Source organism: Equus quagga, chromosome 18 (assembly GCF_021613505.1).
Source record: "Equus quagga isolate Etosha38 chromosome 18, UCLA_HA_Equagga_1.0, whole genome shotgun sequence".
Lineage (NCBI taxonomy): Eukaryota > Metazoa > Chordata > Mammalia > Perissodactyla > Equidae > Equus > Equus quagga.
The window spans coordinates 33,316,919-33,342,264 of NC_060284.1; the positions used below are offsets into that span (position 1 = coordinate 33,316,919).

The 25,346-nt window shown below is 38.4% G+C and overlaps 1 protein-coding gene across 3 annotated transcripts in view; it reads right to left on the reverse strand.

Moving 5' to 3' along the window:
* Window positions 1-25,346, reverse strand: part of FRRS1 (ferric chelate reductase 1) — a 99,041-nt gene that overhangs the window by 43,157 nt on the left and 30,538 nt on the right. Inside the window, exon 1 of one of the 3 annotated variants that reach the window (XM_046645807.1) lies at window positions 3,623-3,666. The exons of 1 other annotated variant lie outside the window; for it this stretch is intronic. The gene's annotated coding sequence lies outside the window, so the exon portion shown is untranslated. Of the gene's footprint in view, window positions 1-3,432; window positions 3,519-3,622; window positions 3,667-25,346 lie in introns of those variants that run through there. One more of the 3 variants, XM_046645809.1, reaches the window with a different exon arrangement.

Genomic DNA, 25,346 nt, shown 5'->3' on the forward strand with positions numbered 1-25,346 from the left:
GGGATTTGGAATAACCACCATTTGAATAGGAGCAATAAAAGAACCAGAGGCAGAAAGGAAAAAGTGAGAATGGACTTTTGGGGGCAGTGAAGGACAGTGTAACTAGATCCAAGGTTAAATACTAGAAATAGTCATTGTAAAAACTATTATAATAATTAAATCTGACTCCTTTTCATGCCCCTTACAGGATGATATCCATCCCCAAGACTTTTTCCTTTGGCCCCCACATTTCTCTGCAGGCTCATGACTTCCATGCTTCATAGATGTTTCCAAAATCTTTCAATTACCCCCACCCCACATCTCCACAATGCTTTGACTCAAATTTCCAACTGCGTATAGATTTCCATTTGGATGACAATAAGCTCAATTTGTCTGAAATGAAATTCATCATCTTTTCCTCCAGACTAGCTCTCACATGTGATTTTCCTATTCTGATGACGGCCTGTCAAAACATTTCTAGTTAGCAAGCTTGAAGGACTGAATTCTCAAGATTTGACTCCAAACACACCTTTGGACCCAGTTTCCACACAAGGTCTGCAGATTCCACCTCCACCCTTCCACACTCCTATTTCTCCCTTTTGCATCTCCCTTCTACTTTCCATTCCCTCTATTACATCTGTCTACTATTTTCCATTCTGCCATCACCTCTGAGCACAAAGCCTTCATTATCCGTCACCCAAATTAATGAAACACTCTCCAATGGTCTCTCTGTTTCTGTCTCCATTCTAATCTGTCCTACACAACACCACAAGATCATTTTCCTAAAGCACAATTCTCACCATATCACTCCTCTCCCCCAAAATCTTCAACAGCTGCCCAGGAATTATTAAATTAAAGACAAAAGCAGTAGACATTTAATGTTTTGTACTATTCAGCACAACTTAATTTCAGAGATTTTCCCACCACACTCTAGGGACAATGTACCATTTGTACTTATTCCTGGAATAAGCACTACTCTTTCTTTCCACCCATGTTCTGCCTTCTAACTGGAACCTCCATTACTTCACCCATCAAATTCCTACCGACATAAAAAGAGATATATATTAAATGGAAAATACTAAGATATGAAAATCCCTGTATACTATGCTTAAACTATGTGAAAAAAAGGTGCATTACATATCATTTCACCTAAAATGCCAAAGACTGATTATATCCAATAGAAGTAAGGATGTGGAGAAATGCACAGACTCATACACAGTCAGTGAAGAGTGTAAACTGTCAATATTTTTGGAGGAAATTTGACAGTATCCTACTAAATTAAAATATGTTTAATCTCTGACCTAATAATTTGACTTCAAGGACTTCATCCTACAGAAAAACCCACACAATTATGCAAAGATTACCTGTAATCGCAAAAATTTAAGACAATTTATGGGGCTGGCCCAGTAGCATAGTGGTTAAGTTCTTCAGTAGCCCAGGGTTCAGGGGTTTGGATTCCGGGTATGGACCTACACACCACACATCAAGCCACGTTGTGGTGGCATCCCACATACAAAAAAGTAGAGGAAGACTGGCACAGATGTTAGCTCAGTAACAATCTTCCTCAAGCAAAAAGAGGAGGTTTGGCAACAGATGTTAGCTCAGGGCCAATCTTCCTCACCAAAAAAAAAATTTAAGACAATATAGGTCATCACAAAAATAACTACGCTATATCCAAACTAAAGAACACTGTGTATCTATTTAAAAGAATGAAATAGAGTAGACAATGACAAATATAACAACTAATCATTACACAGTACTTTCTTGGAGAAAGGCATTGTTTAAGTGCTTTGCAAGTTTTAACTCATTTCACAAAAATCCTAAGACATGAATCTACATGTACTTAAGTGGAAACACGCTCCTGCCCCACTGAGGAATGAAAACAAGCAAACCCTAAAATGATATGTAGTGGACCAAAATATCTTTTACTTAAAAGGGAAGATAAAAGAAAAAAAAAAAAAACCATGCCAAGCTTTAACGGTTGTCAGCAGTGGTTACCCTTTGGGGGCGGTTTTCAGCATGGGAAGAGGAATGGACTTCCTCTCTTTACTCCTCTTTGCATTGTACACACTCTTTTAAAAGCATGTAGTGTTTTATAATTTGAAAAACACTACAAAATATGCATATGTAAAGACTGTACAGAAATACATTAATTGTAAAGTGGTTAGAGTTTTTTCCTTTTTCTATTTTCAAACATTTTATGTTACTTTTACTGTTTTCATTTGTTTTGTTTTAATAAATAAAACCTCTACCCCTCTTTCAAGGTCCATTTAAAATGCCATCAACTACTCTGTCCTACGCGACAGTGAACAATATGGACTTTGAAATCACACAGACTTGGGTTTCAACCAGCAGGCACCACCTTGGTGACTTTGGGTAAATTATTTAACCCCATCAGGCCTTAGTTTTCTAACTTCAGTGTTGAAGTTACCAGTGTTGAGTGTTCTTGTGAAGATTAAACAAAATAACATCTATGAAACATCTAGCACAGTGCCCACCATAAACCAGAGCTTCCATTTAAAATCAACTTCTTTCCTTGGAGTCATACCTAATTCCACCAACTTGATGTAACCGTTCTCTTGTTGAAAACTCCATAAGCTTTGGTTTTCGTTAATAAAAAAATTTATCACATTTTTCTGCCACAACTGGTGACTTGTCTTATGGCAAACTCCTGGAGGCAGCAAAAGTGTCCTACTCATTCATCTCCTTTGACCCTAACTAGCCGACAACATTGAAAACATCACTTGCAATGTGATTTCCAGAGAACCCAATATTACGGAAATGGACAGGTATGAAACAGAAGGTACAGCACAGCAAAACAAGCAACATATTGGCTTATTAAAAGACTTAGTAGAACTCATCACTTTAAACAAAACCATCCTTTAAAAAGTCTAGCTATTGCTTTCAATAAACCAATAGATCAAATTTTAGCCTCCCACCTTTGCACTATCCAAGTACAACATTCACATCTTTCTAGTTTTTTTTTTTTAATTCAGAGGAAAAAGAAAATATCTGAACTGGAAAGTTTAGCTTTGGAAAGAAATATTCCTGATAACGCATTTACAAATTAAAAAATTTCCTTTGTCCCTAGGAAAGCACCGACAAATGCAAAGAAACTAAGGGCAGAGGTAACACCTAGTCACCCCAGAGCCTTGGTGAAATTCTAAAGGCACACCATGAGAAGGAGTAGGGAGAGCCAAGATTTGTAGACTAAAAATACTTTAAAAAACAAGCAAAGCTGTAGGTAACCTTCATATAGGGATTTATGCCATTAGCTTTAAATTTATAAAAGGGAGTTCCCACAGTTTAAAATTAAAAAAAGAAAGAAAGAAAGGAACGCTCATGCACGAATAAAGTTGATACTTTTCAGGATCCCAAACACGTCTCTACTTATAATCACCCCTTTCTTGGGATTAAAGCTCATTAGTCAAAGTCACAGGACATGTTATTAACCTCACTCGTTAGCGAACACTCATTAGCTCAACACAAGCTCCAGAAGACAGTTTGTTCGTAAAGCATCCATCCCGCGTCGCTGCCTGCCGCGGGTCACCACAGGAGCATGCACTCAGTACTGTCCCCTAGCTGGATCAATTTTTAAAGGTTTTGCTAAGAGCTCCGACATAAAGAAAACAGAGACACTTACCTTGAGAAGCGAAGGCAGCCTAGCCAACTTCTGGCTTTGTTGCAACTTGTTATCACATTTCAGCAGCTGGGTGGAGCCAGTTTACCCAGTAACCAGAAGGGAAGGTTTCACAGGCTAAGCTGTAAAACTTGATTTGCAAGACCAGTACTAGTTTTAGCACTCCATTTCTGAGAATTAAGAGCTCTGTTTTACAGAACTAGTTACAGACTTTACAGAATTAGTTTTTACAACTAATAATTGTTTCACGGAGAAAATTAGATTTTTGTCTTTAACTACAAAACCATTTGAAAATACAATCCTAATCCTGTTCTATATAATGCAAAGTAAAGACAAAAGAATGTATTGTGCTTAGGTAAGGTTGCCAAATTTAGCAAATTAAAATATAGGATGCCCAGTTAAATTCGAATTTCATATAAACAACCAATCATTCCTCAGTGTAAGTATTGTCTTATGCAATATTTGGGGCATACTTATACCAAACACTGATTCATTGTTTTTCTGAAATTGAAATATACCCTGGATGTCCTGTATTTTACCTGGCAACCCTATCTACAGAATAACAGTAAATAGCAAACTATTTCAATTAACTACGAAAGGTATAAAAGAACCAAATTGCATAGAACTGAAATCTTTGAAAGTGAATGACATAATGCAAAAAGATTATTTTATTTTGCAAAAGCTACTCTAATATTTAGGAATTTTATTTGCTTTTGTTTCTTTTTGAGCCTTTAATCTTTGTTTCCACAAGATTCTTTTGCAAAAGAAAATTTTTAGGGCTAGGAAAAGATATGTCTGAAAATACTACACACTCCAGTCTATGACTAACGTGCAGACTGGAAAATAAATGGTCACACATGACTGTGATCAGTGGTTGACAATCAACACTAGTAAATTCTCTAAACCACGTGAGAAGGAGAGAAAAGAGGGGGGAAAACGCCATCACTTTAATCTTTCTCCATAAGAACCAATCAATTAACAGAAGCCCCTCTCTACAGGATTTTAGAGAGAGGCTTTAAATAAAGATGACCCAGGGTTTCCATCTAAAGCTGCTTGGAACGTGAATAGATTTAAACTAAATCAGTTGATCTTCAGTCCTTCTATATAAAGCCTCAGGTGGTGACATAGCTAGCTTTCCAGGAATAGTCCCCAGTGAATACTTTGCATGCCAAAAGCATGATAAAAAGCCAATAAAATGAACAATTCTTAGAATATATTATCATAATCTTTCATCCTAGAGAACTCTTAGGAAGCAGTATGGCATAGTGGAAAGAACTGAATGGTGAGGGCGAGCTCTATCTAAAACCACTGTAGAGGGAGAGAAATTTCCCTCTATCCTTCTAGGTTCTTCTGATGGGTCTAAAAATTAAATTGACATGAGACAGAACAACAGGAGAAAATCAAGCTTAATAACATGTATACCTGAGAGAACCCAAGAAAACTGAGTAACTCACCAAAATGGCCAAAGCCACCACATTAAATACCATCTTCAGTGAAAGACAAAAGAGGATGTTGGGGGTAGCGATTTGGGACTTCAAAGGGGAGTAAGGCAACTCACTTGAAGAAGGAAAAGCAAATGTTTGGTAAACAAATGTTTGCCATCCTAGCAAAGACAATGCGACACTGGGAGGGCTAAACTCTTCCCCATCTACCACAAACAGTTCATATTATACTATAGTTTTCTATGCTGATAGCTCCTCCCTGGAATAGGCCTTCTATCTTAAATTCTTTTAGGCGGTTAGAGGAAAGTCAAAGTTTCTGCCTGAGTCTTGTTCTTAAAAAATAGTGAAACAAAAGAGACACATTTGGGGATGGCAGATTCTGCTCCCCTCCACCACCCTTCCTAGGCCTATCATTTCCCTTAAAGTCCGCAGCTATAATTCCCCTTATCGCTTTCTCCCAGAAGTTCACCTCTCCCAGGCTCTTCATCAGCTGCTTGTCAGCTGTCACAGAGGAAACCAAATTTATTAAAATGTTCAATGGAGCTTGGGCTCTAAGAAGTTGGCTCTGCCCTCCTGAATCCCACTGTCATGCCTCTGAATCAGCAGTTCTCAAACTTTTGGGTTTCAGGACCTCTTTACAACTCTTAAAATTTATTGGGAATCCCAAAGTGATGTTTGTTTATGTGGATGATATCTATCAATATCTATTGTTTTAAAAATTAAAACTGAGAAATATTTAAATACTTCTTCACAAATTCACTTTAAATGACAATAATAAACTCATTACATGTAAACATAATATATTTCACTGTTGTTTTTATGATTGTTTTCAAAAATAAGAATTTGGTGAGAAGAGTAACATTGTTTAAATTTTTCCAATTTTCTTTAGTGTCTGTCAATATAAGACAGCCTGATTCTCATATCTATTTCTGTATTCAATCTGTTGTGATATCATATAACGCATGTGACAAGAGATTTTCACATATTGAGGTATGGGGGTAACTATTTGGGTTCAAAAACTGCTTTGGCTTGAACTAAAGAAGCCTGACTTAGAGCCTGTCAAACACACATTGTACCTCTGCTTTAACCATTGAAGTAAAGAATGCGCTCTCAAGATAAGAAGACATACTTCCCCTCCTGCACCCTATCAGTAACACACTTAGTCTTTTTCCCAACAACAGGGTCATGTTGACCTGATAATTTGCAACTAAATACCTCTTTGAAACTTTGACGAAAATTTATCCTGGGTGTGTTTAACGTATGTCCTTTGTTCTAAAAAGGTATAAGACTGTACTGAAAACCATGCTTCTCTGGAAGGCTTTCCTCCTTTGTGCAACTTCCCTTCCCAGATTATAATCCTCACCTTGGCTCAAGTAAACCTCACCTTATCTCTGTTATTTATAAAATGATTATTGGTTATTCTGCATCAACACTTCTCTACTGGATTATAGTTACTATCTACTAAGTGCCTCCAGTTTCTCATCCATCTAATTAGCCATTATACACTCTATCATGTTAATCTTTCTAAAGTATAATTTACATCGTGTAATTCTCCTGCTCAGAAAATCTTCACTTACTCACAACTTATTAGTAAATGAATAAATATCCAGATTCCATAGACAGAGAGTCAAATGAAATAATATCTGTAAGGCATAGTGCCTGGCACAAAAATAAATATTTAATAAATGATAGTTCAAAGCAAAAAACCAAAAGGAAGTTTTAATGGTGGCCTTGCAAATGAAATGCCCCATCTTCCCAGTGCTATAAATAAAAAGAAATTGTTCCAAAATCATCCGTAGATTTCTGACCAAACTCTGCTCACTAAATTCACATTTTACATGTTCTTTGACAACACAAAGCCATTCTCGGCATTACATTAGTGGTAGCAACATTCTTCTTCATATTTTTTCTTACCCACCAGTTCAAGATCACTTCACATTATGTTCCCCTAAACACAGCCTATTCCTTAAATTACTCCACATAATGTGACTTCCTTACAATGACTGATCCTGAAGAATATCTGCCACTTCAACCACACCTCTGGCAAGAACTCCCTGTGTCTTGAAAAAAGTAACGAACATTATCACTGAGAACCAGTTTTGACTTATCTAGAGAAAACTGATCTCTTCAAAAATATTTTTATTTTTATAATATTTCTTTCATGCAAAACCATTTGGAGATGATGCGAACTCATAAAAGTCTACTCCAGTGTAAATACATAGAGAGTAGCTCATCCGTGGGATAGGACACCGCCTTCTTTTAATTCTTTTCAAGTAAAATATTTCTTTGTTGTGACACACTGTCCTGCTCATTGCAGAATGTATAAGCCTTCCTGACCCCAGCTAGTAAATGCCAGAAGCCATCCTCTCCGCATTCATAGTAATAATCAAAAAAATACCACCACACATTTCCAAAGTTGTGGCGGGAAGCAGAAATAATGCATCAATCCACTGTGTAAGGCTGTGATTAGATAAATGACTCTGGGTCCCAGTGGAAGCAGTGTTTTGCTTTCAAAGAAAATAAATACCAAGAAGGAAAGACCTAGAGTACCACCCCTTTCTAGTAAAGAACAGTACTGCTTCTTCAAGTTGACAAACTCAACAGAAGTTTGGCTTAAAATGGCTGTGAAAAAGCAGAGGAGTGTAGTGAAAAGAGCACTAGATCATCCTGGACAAATCATTTATCCTCTCTCTTTGTGTTACCTTAAGGGTAAAAATGAGAGCTTACAACCAGAACTATAGATTCTGTAAGTTCTCATGTCAAATTCCGAAGGCAGGTTTCTGATGGCCAGGAAAAGACACAAAATGGGCCAGAAAAAGCCTAGACTTTCAGAATGAGAAGTCACTTTTAGGGGTTGAGCCCCGTGACAGAGTGGTTAAGTTTGCACACTTCATTTTGGCGGCCCAGGGTTTGCAGGTTCAGATCCCAGGCATGGACCTACACACTGCTCATCAAGCCATCCAGTGGCAGTGTCCCACATACAAAGCAGAGGAAGATTGGCACCCATGTTAGCTCAAGGACCATCTTCCTCAAGCAAAAAGAGGAAGACTGGCAACGGATGTTAGCTCAGGGCCAATCTTCCCCACACAAAAAAAAGTCACTTTAAAAAAAAGAATTATCACAATAATTCAAGAAATATTTTGTCAAGTACCTGCTATATGGCAGATACTGTGCTAGGCACTAATTATATTTGTAAAAAGTGGCTCTGTATCTACTCTAGTATATTGTAATATCTTAGGTGGATGATAGGTAGGTAGATAGATAGATAGATACAAAGAAAGCAAGCAAGCTTAATTACCTGATAAACACAGCTGCTGGTAGACACACACTTCTCATTGCTTTGCAGACATCTGACCTGAGCTTGCTTTTCGTCCAATACCCAGCATTGCATGTTTTATAAAGATGAGTTTGGTTTGTGCTTGCATAACCATGTCTACTCTCAAAGCTTCAGCTATCTCCTTGATGTTAATAAACAACTAATATATAATTACATTCCTCACCTTTTATATATTAGTAAATTCAAGTCTTGTTTTCCTAACTGCTTCCAAGGTAACTGAACATCTCACCATTCAAAAACTGAACTCACTATATTTTTCCCTCCATCAACACTCATAGCAGGCTGAATAATGGCCCCCCAAAAGACATCTACATCCAAATCCCTGGAACCTAGGAAGGTTACCTTACATGGCAATAAAAAGCTTTGCAGATGGCATTAAGTTGAGGATCTTGAGACAGATTATCCTGGAACATCCAGGTGTGTCCTAACTGCAATCACAAGTGTCCTTAAAAGAGAGAGGCAGAGGGAGACTATTCATCAAAGAAGAGAAGATGATGTGACCGTGGAGGAAGAGATTGGAGAGATGCAGCCACAACCCAAAGAACCTGGAAGAGACATGGAACAGACCCCCTAGAGCCTCTGGAGAAAGTCTTGATCTGTCAACACCTTGACATTGGCCCAGTGATGCTAATGTTGGACTTCTGGCCTCCAGACCATGAGAGAATAAATTTCTGTTGTTTTAGCCACCAAGCTTGTGGTATTTTCTTACAGCACCCACTGGAAACTAATCAACTCCCATTTCCAATTTCTCCTTTATTTTTATCAATGAGTGGTGCCCATTCTCTTCAACACTCAAGCTAAACCTAGAGATGACTTCTGACTTTTTTTCTTTCATATGTTATAGCTCAGAGTTTTTCAACTCAGAGCCACAATCCATTTATTAGTGGATTGTAAAATCTCTAGTGGGTCACAATTAGAAAAAAATTAATGAAATAAAATAGAAAAGAAAATATCAGAGTGCATTATACATGTTAAGAGTAAATAAATGCCATTTCATGAGTTTATTCTGATTATATCCGTGAGTAGCTATGTCCTGGTGTGTGAGGTAAAATGTATTTTATTTCTTACTTTGTTGCAGCAGCCCAAAATGTTGAAACCAACTGCTTTTAATATCTCACCAAGTCAATTATCAGTTCCTCCTTTCTCAATACTCACATGTAGGCCTTCTTCCCTCCTGTTTATAATAAGCAGAGGAACATGATGTTTTAGAAATCAAATCACCCAGGATTTAAAAATCAGTTCCATCACTAGTTTTGTAATCCGGACCTCTCTGACCTGTTTCTTCATCATGAAATGAAGATCATAATACGTTCTTCATAATGTTGTTGTATGGAATAGCTGAGATAACATATGTAAAGTGCTTAGTTCAATGCCTAAGCATAAAAATTGTTCAATAAAAGATAAGCAATGTAATTATCTATGCTTGCATTCTTTGGACTATAGTAGTAACCTTCTAATTAATCTCTCTAACTTCATCTCTCATGACCCCCATTAATCCTGAGACAACAGTCCAACGTCAGATTAATCTTCTTGAAGTGTTGCTTTTATCAATAATGTACTGTGATTTACCATTGCTTATAGAGTTAAATCCACACTCCTTCTGACATTTAAAGCACCCCATCATCTGGCCACACTTACAACATTCTCATTGCCATCCCAGCAGGTGCCGCTGACAAATCAATTCACTAAACACAAAGACTCATTCCCATGTTTCCACGTTTGCTCATGCTGTTCCCTTATCTCCTTTCTTTCTACCTATTAAATAGCAGACATTCCTCAAGGTCTGGCAAAAGTCTCAATTCATCCATGAAACATTTCTGATAATCGGAACTAATATTAGTTCCTCTGTTATAAAATGACTTCATGGCCAAGTAAATAGATCCTATTCTCTGAAGTCAGACCTACTTAGGTTGAAATCCCAGCTCTGCTCTAAAAGCTGGTTGACTTCAGACAAGTTGCTAACCCTCCTAATCTCACGTTCTTCATTTGTGTAAAGAAGATAATGACACATAAGTGGAGCTGACGTCATGTTTTCATGAGATAACATCTCATCACACAGGCACCAGGATGGTCTTGAAAACATGCTCATGACACTACCTTTAATGTCTTATATTAGAGGGAGAAAATACACATTACATAAGCTGCCATTCCCACACTCAACCAGTCATCATTCATTGCTTGTAATACTCTTTACTGCTAAACCCAGATATGGCCTCAGACCCTTCTCAATACATTACACCAAGTAGTCAATACCAATGGATGAAAACTCACACTCCCTGTAAGCAATCCCTGGGTTAGGATTATGACATTACTTTCAATTTCTCTTTTTAGGTACTCAAAAAATACATGTTAGATATAAAGTCTTATGTTAATTTAAGTGGTAGAAAGATAGATACCTAGACAGCCCCTTCTTTTGTTTTACCCCTCTTCAAACTCTATTTGAATTTCAGTTCATTTTAAGGCCAGATTAATGACCACAATGAAAGCATGGCAGACATTCTTTATCTCTTTAATTACAGTTTTTTCTTTTACAAAAGCATTTTAATTTAGAGCAAGACAATATTAATACTGTGTAATTATGTGCCACAGAGATAGAACCACGGATCAAAGTAAAATATTAAAAGGTTGTCTCATCTCAACCAAATCATTAATAAAATCTCCATTGGTCACCTAGAAACATGACATAAATCAAGTCTTGCTGATTACAATCAGTGGTTTCTACTATTTCCTATCAATTAGGGTTATACTACATTTAAACATCTACCATACCTGTTATTAAATCAATTAAAGCAAATAAAAAGAAGAAACTAAAAAAAAAAATCAAGGAAAGGAAGAAAACAATATCTATTTAATGAGAACCTAGATCTATTCAGCAACAACCTTTTTTTTTTTTTTGAGGAAGACTAGCCCTGAGCTAACATCTGCCAATCCTCCTCTTTTTGCTGAGGAGGACAGGCCCCGAGCTAACATCCATGCCCATCTTCCTCTATTTTATATGTGGGACGCCTACCACAGGACGGCTTGCCAAACGGTGCCCTGTCCGCACCCGGGATTTGAACCGGCGAACCCCGGACTGCCCAAGCGGAAAGTGCTCACTTAACCGTTGCACCACCGGGCCGGCCCCGTAACCTATTTTTTTATTTACTAAATTTTAACAATGAAAGAATAGCATAATTTTTCTGCAGAATTTTGCTTTAGTAGCTCATGGACTTTTTAAAATGTCACTTATTTACATTCTAACATTGTACATTCATACATTATAACGTGGTCCCATTCTGTTAGTGAGAGCCTTTAATATGCACAAATATGAAGTAGTCTTAATACTGAAGAGAAACTGTACTCTCCATAGTCAGAATAAGAAGTAATAGATTTATCGATTGAGTAAAAAGTCATTTGTTTCTTTTATACACAAAACATTATATAGCCAGGGTAACACACAATCAAAGCCGGAAGCTCACCTATTTTTGAAAGAATTCTTTTCCTCCATTGGGTAAACCTTCAAAGTTGTAGAATTTTAAATTCAACAAAAATAAAGCAATAAATAAGACAAAGTCCTAACCCTCAGGAACTCCCAGTTTAGTAGGATGGAGAGAAATCTAATTAAATAATTCGTGTAAATGATGTGCTACTTGCTGTGGGAGATTGTATAAAAAGCTATGCAAACCAACAAAGCAACACCTCACTGCTTGCATGAGTCTTCACAAAGAAGGAAACACAAGACGGGTGTTCCCAGTAGACGGAAAGGAGAAGGGCATCTTAGAAAGAACAGGAGTACAAACACCACTTGTTTCACAAATGTGTGAGGTAACATGATGTGTTCTGAGGATGGAAAATAATCTTAGATCATGAGTGAAGCAAGGGGATCCCCACCCTCCAACCGCACCAGAGGGAACAGGAGTCTGTCTATCCTATAGTGTCCTAAAGTTGACTACAGGGACAAAAACCTTTACCCAAAAGCCTGTAGTTGCAAGAAACCTCAAGACAAATACTAAATGTGAGACCCTGCTGAAGCAACAATATCAAAACAAGGAGAGCAAATCCAAATCTGGTCACTAATCAGATTAGTTGGAAAATGTGAGCTGAAACATGCGGCCTAAATAAGGAACACTGAAAACCAAGAAAAACAGAAGTGAGGAGTAATGGAATGGCTAGAAGTGCTGATCCAGATAAATTCTAGAATGGAGTACAGAAGCCATCAGTAACTTTTTATGCAAGAATGGGCTGGCCTAGGCAAATCAGGACCTTCCAGATGGGTAAAATGGAATGAACACCATCCATTCCCTAGAGTTGCCCAGATTCCCCAGAAAATGGCCCAAGATGGTAGGGGCATTTCTTTCTTTTTGCCTTGCATTCTGAATTTTTAATTATTTTTTATTTTTAATTAGACAGATATCATATCTAAATATTTTCAATGTAAATTTGAAACAATAAAGATAAAGTTAAAATTCTACTTGATACCATCCAATTCCATTCTCTTTACCAAAAGCAACCATTATTATCATTTCAATGTGTTTCCTTCCACGCATTTACATACAGCTTTTTGTACTTACAAAAATATATAGCTTTGGTTTTATAACATAAATAATATCATTGTCTTCATATTGTTCTGAAATTCTTTTCAAACAATAATACATTGTCAAAGAATAACTCAGGTATTTAAGCCACCTTTGTTTAGTTATTTTGGCCAGTATTTATTTCTTACATGGAGGAGACAGACATTACAATATCAAGGGACAAAGGCAAAAACAGGATGTATGAAAGAAAGGAGAGGGGAAAAACAACTGTAGGCAGTCTGCACATAGTGAATCTTTTTGGCCATTTTTGGCATAAGTTAATTCACTGGCTGGTAGTAAGAGTGTAGTCTAGACAGTGTACCATTGAGAAGGCTGGCAGGGGTCAAGGAAGATAACAATTTCAGTAGTTTATGGATTCTCTGGAAAACCTTGCTAATCCCTACAGAGCATACAGGAGCAGCTGTCTCTCTGTGATGGTTGCCATGTCTGTCCATTGCCTCTTCCCCCGCGATTCTGATAGCCACATCTGCACCATTTCCCATATTAGAATTTCTCCATCTCCCTTAATAGCCTGGTGGAACCTTGGAGTCATCCTTGACTGCTCCCTCTACACTGCCCCACTAGCTAAAATATCTCCACACCTATTTTTCTCCTAGCTATTTCTCTAATTTTTCCTCTCCTAGATAGATTTTCATCATCTCTTGCCTAAAGTAATATAACGGTATCCTATTTAGTTTTCTGCCTCTAGGTTTTTTTCCCTTCAAATCCATCTTCTACGCGACTGTCAGATCTACTTACTTAAAAATTCAAATAAGACCATGCCACTCCTCAGCTTAAAATCTTCAATACTCCCCATCCCAATGGCCTATTGAACAAATTCAAAATTTATTAAAATGTCAGTTTTCTGAGGACTGGCCCCATTCACCTCTCCAATCTCATCTTTCCCCAGTCCTTGCCTCATGCTTTATGCTTTAGCAACACTCAACCACTTATAATCCATGGCACATCTCATGCTCTTTCTGAGGTCCAAGCCCATACTAAACCCATCCTCTTTGCCTAGGATAAACAAACCCTCACCCATCCTTCCCTGGGGGTGAAAAAGCCCATGTGAATTGTCAAAATAGTCTCCCACTTTCACTAAACTCTTTCCAGAAATTGATATGGTTGTATACGGTTTTCTGATCTTTCACTCACTCTGCTCCTTTCACTCCTTTTTCCTGGTGAGGATCTTTCCTCATAATAAGGCAAAGAAGTTTTTCTATGAGATCCTATAAATATTGGCAATATTGGAATAATCTGAAAGACCTCAGCCCATGGTCAGGAGAATTGGAAGGACCCAATGTCATGAAGTGTGTTCTCAGTCTAGATCTTATGGAGCATCACTAGGATGGCGTCATCCATGCGTTGTCAACCACGGTGGGCTCATGGGGATGGGAATGGAGTAGGTAATGGAGAGAGGCAGAAATAAAAAATGAGAAAAGGAGACCAGAGAGAGTAAGAACTCCAAGATGCCCATCTGAGCCTGGCTTTGCATGGACTGAAAAGAAACCTGATAAGGAAGAAACAACGTTCTCCCCCATTCTCTGGACTACATAAGTATACCTCAACAACAACTAGTATTAAGGTTTTTTTCTTTTTAACAATGGTACCAGCAACCCTTTCAGACATTGCAGGGCATTCACAGGGTTATATATCTGTTGTTTCACAGGTTCAATCCACCAAAGAGCCCACTTGCTGCTTTGGCATCAAAGCCAACAATATTCATGTGTCCTTAACTTGCAATTTTACATATAGTGCCCCCTTACACAATCAAGATGTGTATGGATCACTTGCACCTGTCTCCTGCCTTGTTTCTGCTAGCTCCTGCCTTCAAGATGCTGTATTATTCTGCTTCACTTCCTTTCACATAATAGGGACTAGTTAGCCAGGCTTTCAGGTTCACTTTTTCCAATTCTTTTCAACTATGTATTACTCACTTATTCTATCTCCCTTACACTTTTGACACTAGGGCTAAACTCCTTTCCTCTTTTTACTTCTTCTTGTCAAATCCTATAGCATCCTTCAAGAGGTCAAAAAATAAAAAGATTCTTATTTCAGGGGTAATCAAACTTACCGATAAAAGATGGAAAAATATGGCCTAGTGGAGGAAAGTATTGAGATTTTATGAATCCTTATTCCATCTACTTTAACCATCTCCCCCAACACACATGCACACACACATATTCACAGCCTCACACCAGATCTCCTCCTCTCAGCAAATTAGATAAAACTGATGTTAGCAGGGGTCAACACTCTCAACTATCTACCTCCACCCTTATAAAGCTGTTCACAGCTACATCTAGTTTTCAGAGGAAAAGAGTGTGTCCACTGCAGTTTGGGACCAACTTTTGCATCTGTCTTCTTGCTATGACTCCTTAGTTGTTCTATTGTTCCATCTACTTCTTCTTTCCACCCTTGGGCAATCTAAGCACCAGTCCAACTAAACTGCTTGCAGTTCCCCAAATGCACAAGCTCTATCATGAATTGTTACCTTTATTCACATTGCTTCCCCCTCCTGAAATGATGTCACCCCCCCTATTGAACGCTGCTGAACCCAAGAGTCAGAATCCAACTCAAAGGTCACCTCCTCTGTGAAGCCTTCCATGAACTTCCCAGTAAAATCAGTCATTCGCCCCTTTGTTTCCTACTATACTCTGGGCATGCATCTGTGACTCTTTATTGTGCTTATTGCTTTATATGTCTGTCTCTTCCTATTATTCCCTAAAACTTAGAAGGCTTTTTATAATGCTTTCTTTTGCTTTTGCATTGCCAGCAGTGGGCAGCACCATAGTAGGCACTTCTATGCTTGTCACGTAAATAAATGAATGAATGAATGAATGAATGATGAACAGGAAAATATCCTTTACCAAAACAATGCATATATGATAAAAAGTGATAGAAGAATAGCATTTGATCTGTACGAGCCTCATGTTTCCCACAGTTATTCATCCAGTCCCTAGACTTGGAAGCATGATGAAGAGCACTCGAGTGAGGAATAAAAGGAAGCAAAAAGAGAAGTGAGTGTTATTGTGGTCAAATCCTAGGTCAGCCAGTCAGACAGAGGATGCGGATGATACATTCCTAATAGAAATCACAAAAGTGGCACAAGACTATGACACAGTGAGTGGTCACATCACATAGAATTCTTCCTTGGGAGCCTAAGAATTCAACCTTGCTGTTGACATTGTCTGGTTTTACCATGGACTCCTAATGACCTGATTTTCCCATTTCTTGGCAAATCTAGTTTGGCTTCTACCATGCTTGGTTTTTTCATTCCTGGCCCAGTCTTGTCTCCTGTCCCTTCACTATTCATCTGATACACTCCTCCAGAGTCTTACCTCCATCAGCCAACAGTAAGAGCTGAGCACTGATCACATCAGATACTTGGGTGATTAGGAGAGTTGCTTTGATAACTACTCACTCTCAGCTGCTCTCTCTGGGTTTCAACATCTAACACACTGTTCTCTGCTGCCCCTAGTGGGCCAAGTTTGCTCTTCTCTAGCCTACAATGGGATATTTTCTTTAAAGATGTTGACAGTAAGACTCCAAACATAGAGCAGTAGATAAATTCTTGACCTGAATTACTATTAACTTTATCTCCCAGGGAACACAAGAAGCAACAATCAGAACTATTTCTCTTGAATCAATCTGAATCAATCTTGATCAACAAAGTTTGATGAATCCAGAGATAGAAAACTTGAGAAACAACAAGAAATTGGAAGTAGTGGCATCTATTTGGATGGGAAGATTGGTAGAGATAAGGGAGGAACAGATTTAAAGGGTGGAAAGCAGGAGTTCAGTGTTGTCCATATTAAATTTTAGATCCCATTAAAATATCCAAGTGGAGATACCTGTTTAATAGATGTGTCTAGAGATATAAATCTGAGTCATTAGCGCTTAGGGCGTGAACATGGGTGGAAAAGAGAAGAGGTCTGAAGAGTGAGCCTTGGGGCACACTAATTTTAGAGGTTGGGAAGAACAAGAAAATTCAGTAAAGGAAATTGGGATTGAATGGTCAGTGAGGTAGGAAGAAAACTTAGAGAGTGGTGAATCCAAAAATGTAGAAAGTGGTTCTGAAGGTGGAGGTGGTCAATTATGTCAAATGTTGCTGGGAGCTTAAATATACTAGAGACTAACAATTAACCTATGAGCATGGTTTCTCATTCATCTGTGGGCCACTTGCAACAGAATTACCCACTTAACTTATTAAAATGAGATTTCTAAGCCCACCTTAGACCTACGGGATCAGACTCTGTGGGGAGAGGCCTAGAATTCTGCTCTTAAGCAAACACAGAGTGATTCTTATGGACCTGAGAGTTATTGTCCTAGAGTCACTGGCAGTGGAATTATACCCATCTTTTCTCAAGACCAGTGGTTCTCAGACTATAATGTGCATCAGAGTCACCTGTTGGATTCCTTAAAACACAGATTACTAGGTCCCACCTCTAGAGTTTTTGACTCAGGAAGACTGGAGTGAGGCTGAAAAATTGCATTTCCAACAAGATCCCTGGCAACGCTGATGCTATTGGTCTGTGGACTACATTTTGAGAATCACTGCACCAAACTTTTTGAAACAGCTCTTTTAAAAGTAAAGTAAAAATATGTCCAATTCAAAATCTGGCCCCTTCCTTGGTTAATAAAACTCTAAGATAACATAGTCTTAGAGATAAGTTTTCTCTCTCTCACCACAGCTGGAATTTCCCCCTCTTGAAAGAAGCCTCTGATTTTAAGGCTTTTTCAACTGATTGAATCAGGCCCACTCAGGTTATCTAGGAAAATCTCCCTAATTGAAAGTTAACTCATTATGGACTTGAATCACATGTATAAAATATCTTCACAGCGGCACCTAGACTAGTGTTTGATTGACTAACTGGGGATTACAGCCTAGAGAGGTTGACAGATAAAACTGAGCATCACACTATATATCTAAAATAGGATCCCTTCTAATTTTCTACCCCCTTACCATGCTGTGTTTTCTTTACAGAGCTTATCACTACCTGAAATTATTTTTATATATTTATTTTTTTATTTATGTTTTGGCTATCTCACCTGCTAGAATGAAAGGTCCATCAGGGAAAGAATTTTGCCTTTTGGTTTGTTTTTAACTATTATTTGTTCAAATAATCTCTTATTTTGGGACATTGTGTTTATTTCTGCTGTTTTGCTATTATGAGCAATGTTAATATAAAGATCCTTGTATATATATACATCTTGGGTCACTTTTCCTATACTCAATTTTTTAAAGTAATTTTTGTCTTTGTAATCTAGTTTTTCTGTTAATTTTTTCAAGTCGCATTTATAGAGGTATGACTCTACAAAGAGGAAAATTTTCCCTATTTAGTGTAGAGTTCTGTGAATTCTGATAAACACATGCAGTCACGTAATCACCACAATCAAGACAGAGAACATACCCATCATCTCAAAAAGTTTCTTTGTGACCCTTTGTAGTCAACCCTTGCCTCATCCCCACCCCTAGAAACCACTGATATTAGTCTGCTAGGACTGCCATAACAAAGTACCACAAACTGGGTGACTTAAATGACAGAAATTTATTGTCTCACGGTTCTAGAGGCTAGAGATCTGAAACCAAGGTGTTGGCTGGGTTGGTTCCCTCTGAGGGCTGTGAGGGAAGGATCTGCTCCACGCCTCCCTCCTTGGCTTGTAGGTGGCCATCCTCTTCCTGTGTCTCTTTGCATCATCTTCCCTCTATGCATATCTCTGTGTCCAGATTTTCGCTTTTTATAAGGACACCCTAAAGACTTCATTTTAACTTGATTAGCTCTGTAAAGACCCTGTCCAAATAAGGTCACATTATGAGGTACTAGGAGTTACGACTTCAAGATATGAATTTTGAGGCAATACAGTTCAACCCATAACACACCAATCTGTTTTCTCTTCTTATAGATTTGCCTTTTCCAGAATATTATAGGAATGGAATCATAGCTTATGTGGACTTTTGCATCTAGCTTCTTTCACTTAGCATAATGCATTTGAGATTCACCCGTGTTGCATGTATCAGAAGTTCATTCCTTGTTACTGCTGAGTAATATTCCACTGTACATTTGTCTTTCAGTTTTTTATCCATTCACCAACTGAAGGACACTAGGATTGTTTCCAGTTTGGGGCAATTGTAAATAAAGCCACTATAAAAATTTGCATACTAGTTTTATATACACAAATTTTTTCATTTCTCTTTTTTTTAATTAAGATATAATTGACATATAACATTATATTAGTTTCAGGTGTACAACATAATGATTCTATATATGGATATACTGCAAAATGATCACCACAAGTCTCGTTAACATCTATCACCACAAATAATTATGTTTTTTTGTTTTCATTTCTCTTGAGCAAATACCTAGGAATGGGATCGATAGATCCTATGGTTAAGTGTATGTTTAACCTTATAAGAAGCTTCCAAATTGTTTTCCAAAGTGACTGTACCATTTTTTCATCCCAACCAGTAATACGTGAGGATTTAAATAGTTAAGAAAAGAGTATTTTGTGACATCATTTGGTAATAATTAAAGATATTAATTCAGTATTGTAGAAATAAAGGAAGCAAGGGGTATATTTTTAACTCCGAGCCTACCTGCCTGTACCACCAACCCCAGGAAAATCTCTTTGCCCCTTGAGAGAGAGGCAGAGTGGCGGAGGGCAACTCTTCTAACTGCAGCAAGTTGTTTGTTAAAATTCCGATGTAGTTTTTAAAATTTTTTTAATCAAAAATCGTATAATGAAAAGCAATCATTCTGTGCTCACTGTCCTCTCCCATCAGTTCCCGAATACAGAGGCGAAACCTCTTATGTACATGTGTCTGCTTTGGTTCTTCTGCTGGTTGCTTCCATTTCTCTTAATAATATACTTTTCCTACTATTTCTTGATATAAAACCTTGAGGTATTTTTTATTAATTTTCTGCTACTTTCCCCTGTTCACCTCTCCCCTGATCACCTCTCCCGTCTATACAGTCATATCACTATTTTTAGCTCCTCTACTAGTTACTTTTGTGACTTCATATAATACCCAAACTCCTATCTAATTGTCTCAAATATAGATAGTATCCTTTGAATTTCTCCTACATAAGATGAGAATAGGACCTCTAACATTCCATTTATTTTCCCTTCTTCATCCCCTCCTGTCTTCTGTCAATAACTTCCACGTGGTCAAAGTGGATAACATTTATGTTCTATTCTGTAACCATAATTAGGTCTTCCGTGTTTTGCCTGCAAGTTGATTTCCAAGTTAAAAACTATAACGAGCATTTATTTTTGATTATTAGTCTTTTTAATATTTTTCACTGAAGAGTCAAGGTGGAATTCCTAATCTATGTCTCCAAAGTCTTGATCCAAGTGCCACTCAACATGACAATGCGCAAAATGGACTCTCTTTTCTTACGTTGCCACAAATTGCTCAAAATCAGGTCATATTTGAGTTGCCTCATATTTAGAACATGCCTTTTCTATACTGAAAATTGTTTGTTAGTGTTTGTTTATTTTGCCTCGCCATTTCATATAATCTTTTATTTTTTTGTAGGATGAAAAAATATATGCATTCCACCCAGCATCTTTAATATTATCCAATTTCTTATTCATTGCATCTGTTGAGTAGATTCCATTCCATTTTTCCTTAATTCTACGGATTTCCTGTTTTAGATTAGATTCATTTAGACTGTGAGTTTCTTGTACAGTTTTTTTCTGAAGACTTTAATTGTTTTCCTTTTTTTAAAATACATTGTGTACTCAGAGTTCTTACTATTTTTGTTTTATAGATTCAGTAGTTTCCTAAATTTTTCTGAGTTTTGAAGGGTTTTATTTTGTTTTTACATAGTTTCTGTTCTCTGAATTATCTGTTTCCTCAGGAGTAAGGTTTTTTAATATTATTTTAATTCTTCTTGTTCTTATTGTAGGTTTACTCAAATGGCAGGTGATTTAACTGCCTGTCTCAACTTAAGAATGTGGCAATGGAAAGTTTAACAAAGCCTCTGTAAGGAAAACTCTGCTCTTCCTCCTGAGTGTCTCTCCTTTACTCTCACACTACTACCACACTCACAACACTTCTGACACCAGATGTGTGGGAGGTTCCCCCACACCAAGCAATTCTCTGTGACACCAGCTGGGGGTCCTATCATTTAACTCAATTTTGACACTATCTACCGAGAGATAGGGCCAGATCCCAGAAACTAGGGTTCGGTCCTACAAGACTGCTCCCATTACCCCCGCACATTTTAGATGCCAATCACAAGTCCAAATTGTTACCTGTGCTTCTGACCAACTGGCTATAAAACAGAGGTTCCCACAACCCCCTCTTCAAGTTCAATTAATTTGCTAGAATGGCTCACAGAACTAATGAAAACAGTTTACCTATTAGATTACCAGTTTGTTATAAAAGGATATAACTGAGGAACAGCCAGATAGAGGAGATGAATAGGGCCAAGGTTATGTGGGAAAGGATGCAGAGCTTCCATGGTCTCTGAACCCACTACTCTCCCAGCACTTCCACGTGTTCATCAACACAGAAGCTCCCCAAACCCCACCCTCAGGGGATGTTTATGGAGGTTTCATCCCGTAGGCATGATGCATCATTAATTCAATTTCCAACCCCTCTCCAGGCAATGAGGGGTGGAACTAAAAGTTCCAAGCTTCTAATCATGGCTTGCTTTTCTGATAAACAAGCCTCTATCCAAGAGTCCACCAAGAGTCACCTTGTTAGAACAAAAGATACTCCTATCACCCAGGAAATTCCAAGAGATTTATGGGCTCAGTGACAGGAACCAGGGTCAAAGATCAAATATTAGGACATAAGATGCTCCTAGTACTCTTATCACTTAGGAAATTACAAAGGTTTTAGGAGCTCTGTATCAGGAACTGGGGGCAGAGACCAATATACATATTTTCTATTATCTTATACCTCTGTGTGAGAGGACAGGACTTATCATCAAACCAGTTTTGATTTAGAGTGGGTGACCTGTTGGAGAATCAGCCTAGCCATCCTGCTCCCAAACATCAAACAGCTAATCAATAGATCTAAACATGTAGCTTCAGCTGAACTTTGAGTATCACTGAAGGCGCAAAGTAGACTAGAGAAATTTTAAATGGAGCCACTAGGCCAGGTTGAAGAATGTAAACAGGGAATGAGTAAGCCCCAAGGTGCAGCAGTGTCCTGGAGACAGCCAGGCTTAAAAGAGCTGCTGCCATTGCCAACATGGACCAAGAATTTCTGCTCTTCCAATGGGAAGCTGAAGGCCATCAGCCGGACCCTCAGATGGATGGGTAGAGTGGCAGGAGGTCACCAGGACTCAGAGCTGCCTTGGGGTACAGGAGCTACAGCTTCTTCTCTTAGTGTTTTATTATTGCATTCATTGTTGCAGCCTCAGTTTCAACCATGGTGCCTGGCACATAGTAGGTGATTTACAAATAGAAGTTGAGAGGCTCCCAAATGCCAAATTCTGATGACATAGTCAAATGTATCTCAGTGAAGAAGAGGAGGAAGCATTTGTGGCACATCATCACTGATTTTTCCTCAGTGCTCATTCTTCCCATCTTCCTTTCAGTAATAGGTCCTTTTCCCGTTTTCAGCAGGACACATGACCACTCATCAAAAAAATACACATCCCAGGAACACTCATACACCACTGGTGGGAATGCAAACTAGTACGGCCACTATGGAAAACAGTATGGAGATTCCTCAAAAAACTAAAAATGGAACTGCCATATGACCCAGCTAGCCCACTACTGAGTATCTACCCAAACAACTAGAAATCAACAATCCAAAGTAATATATGGACCCTTATGTTCGTTGCCGCACTATTCACAATAGCCAAGACATGGAAACAACCCAAGTGCCCATCAACTGATGATTGGATAAAGAAGATGTGGCATATATATATAGATATATATACAATGGAATACTACTCAGCCAGAAATAAAACCAAATTCATCCCATTTACAACAACATGGAAAGACTTGGAGGGAATTGTGACTAGTGAAATAAGTCAGACTGAGAAAGACAAACACTAGATGATTTCACTCATATGTGGAATATGAACAAGCACATGGACAAAGAAAACAGTTCAGTGGTTACCAGGGGAAGGGGGTTGAGGGGTGGGCACAGGGGTGAAGGGGAGCACCTATGTGGTGACAGTCAAGAAATAATGTACAAATGAAATTTCACAATGATGTAAACTATAATGAACTCAAATTTTTTTAAAAACGCACTTACCATCATCCCTTGCATCTAGATGACACGACTAAATTCTCTCCAGTGGAATGTGAATGGAGGTGACAGAAGAAACTGGGCCACTGGATGATCTTGGGGAGCAAAACCAACAACAGGCCTTGATTGGCTTGCCTACTATTGTGTGAAAGAGAAATAGAATTCTCTCTCATATTTTGGGTTTTATGGTGCAGCAGGCTTGTCTGCCCCCCAGCTAATACTGCATTCAAACAACGTAATTTGACTACTGAGGGAGCTCTCCAATGAGATCAAATTTGAAACAGATGACTACAAAGGAATGGCACCAAAGCAAAAGATTTATGACAGAGAGACTAAAGTCCAGAATGAACAGAAGTATTTTAACATACTAAGAAGATTAATAAGGGCCTGACTGTTAAGAAAGCCTTAAAGAACAAAAATGAGGAAGATATAATCTGACTGAAAGAGGCTAATGGCAAATTAAAAGATGGCAGTGGAAAATAGAACTATCCGATCCTATTTTACTTCTCTGTCAAGGAGAATAATCTTGAAAGCAGAAAGACTAAAACAAACATGATCAGGGGAGAATACAAGGAACGGGAGAGATGCAGAAAGGTAGCCTCTGCATTCTGGGCCCCACTGACTTCCAGCCACTGAAGCCCTTCACCTGAAGCCTTGGTTCTCCCAAGTTTATAATCAGTCTCAACAGAGCAGGTATCAAATGTCAGACTCAAACAGAGGTGCCTTAACAAGCCTGGTGAAAATATGTCCTTAGGGTTAGAGGGCAAGGCCTCAAAAGGTGTGTGGAATGAATGACCTGTTCATGAGAATTACCACGATGTGAACTTATTTGGTATTTTTTCTTGTTTGTCTGTTCATTGGTTGTCTCCCTTACACACACACATACACACACATGTGCACCTCAATTAAAATATAAGTCTTCTCCACCTCAAAAGATAATTTTCTCTCATCTACTTGATTTCTTTGTGGTATTAGTTCCTGTTGGTCACTCCACGTTTCTTGATACTTACTTTCTTAGCTTCTGTGACTCCACCTTCTCCCAGTTTTCCTCTGATGGCTCTGACATGCTGTACTCAGCCTCCTACATGCACTTCTAATCAACCCCTTAAAGCTTAAGGCTTCAACATTAGTGTTCCTCAGACTTCCATTCTCAAATCTGTTTCCCCAACCACCCATTCTCCAAGGTAGAAACTTGGTGCTCATCATAGCCTTTTCCTTTCACTTATCCTCCACATTTTATCAATCATCAAATCGATATTATCCTACCTGCATAATATTCTTCATAATCTTCCATGTTTTTCTAACCCCACTGCCACTCTCTTAGTTCAGGCCCTCATTTCTTCTCGCCTCTTATCTGGTCTCCCTGCCGCCAGTCTTACACCCCTCTAATCCAGCCACGACACTGGTTTGGATGTATCTTTCTTTTTTTTTTTTAAGATTTTATTTTTCCTCTTTCTCCCCAAAACTCCTCGGGACACAGTTGTATATTTTAGTTGCAGGTCCTTCTAGTTGTGGCATGCGGGATGCCACCTCAGCGTGGCCTGATGAGCGGAGCCAGTCTGTACCCTGGATCTGAACCAGTCAAACCCTGGGCCACTGAAGCAGAGCACATGAACTTAACCACTCGGCCACGGGGCCAACCCCTGGATGTATCTTTCTAAAGTACAAATCATCACATTATTTCCCTGATTAAAATATTTTCCTGTTTAAAATATTTTTCATATTTAAAATCTTCTGTTTTTACAATCAAGTCCAACTCCACAGCATATCACTCAAAGCCCATTAGAATATGATTCCTGCTTACCTCTCAAGCATCATCTGCCACTTACATGCACACATTCTTTGTTTTCACCATTGAGAACTCTTTGCAGTGTCCTAGATGTTTAGGTGGCTTCATGTCTTCAGACTGTCCCACCGAATGCTTCCTCTGTGCTCCTTCCTCATTTTCATCTAACCACCCCCTTCCTGTCCTTCAAAACACAGCTCCATTATCAACCCCGCAGTTGACCTATTAGGCTTATCTACTTTCCGCATGAGACTATAAGATCATTGTGGGCCAGATCTGTATCTTACTAGACCTTATAACCCCTCTGCTTAGCAAACAAAAAAAGGTTCTTGAATTAACTAATTGACTAATTAATAATTAATTAATCTGTCGACTTCCTTCAATTTCCAACCT